The sequence below is a fragment of the Frankliniella occidentalis genome, unplaced genomic scaffold, assembly GCF_000697945.3.
Source record: "Frankliniella occidentalis isolate FOCC.00 unplaced genomic scaffold, Focc_3.1 Scaffold2, whole genome shotgun sequence".
In the NCBI taxonomy this organism is placed as follows: Eukaryota; Metazoa; Arthropoda; class Insecta; order Thysanoptera; family Thripidae; genus Frankliniella; species Frankliniella occidentalis.
In genome coordinates, this window is record NW_026267132.1 from 2,291,572 (window position 1) to 2,292,131 (window position 560).

Here is a 560-nt window from a genome sequence, read left to right on the forward strand (position 1 = left end):
CTCCCTCTTTCTTCCCCCTTTTCATCTTCTTCGGAGTTCCCGGCCTCCAACCGTGTTCAAAAAGCTAGCCAAAAACCTAGGGAAGTAAAGGGTCTTCACCGAGCTTGGTGGACCCCCCGTCAGAGTGTGATCTAAAAATTAAATACATTAAAATGACAATAACCCCACCCCGGACTGTCAATGTAATTTTTTTCAAATTTTTGCTTCTTTTGGACAGGGAGCCCTTATTTTTGTTGAGAGGGTAGTGTGCTCTAGCTTTTTGTGTGTGCGTTTTCCTTATATTTTGTACAAGGAAAATAGACGTAGAAAAAAGGGAGAGAGATGGAAAGAAGAGAGCGAAAAAGAAATGGGTGCGGCGTGGAGCGGCGACTCCGCGCTGCGGCGCGTTTCTCCTCTTTCGCTTTTTCTCCGTAATTTGCTTTATGGAGTAGAAGAATAGGGTTGACAATTTGCTGTTATTTTTCATTTCGGAGGGATGATGGACGGGCTGCTATGGAGAGAGTGTGCCCGGAGAGGGGAAAAATTGTGAGTGGGAGAGAGACGATGAAGAGAGAGAGAGG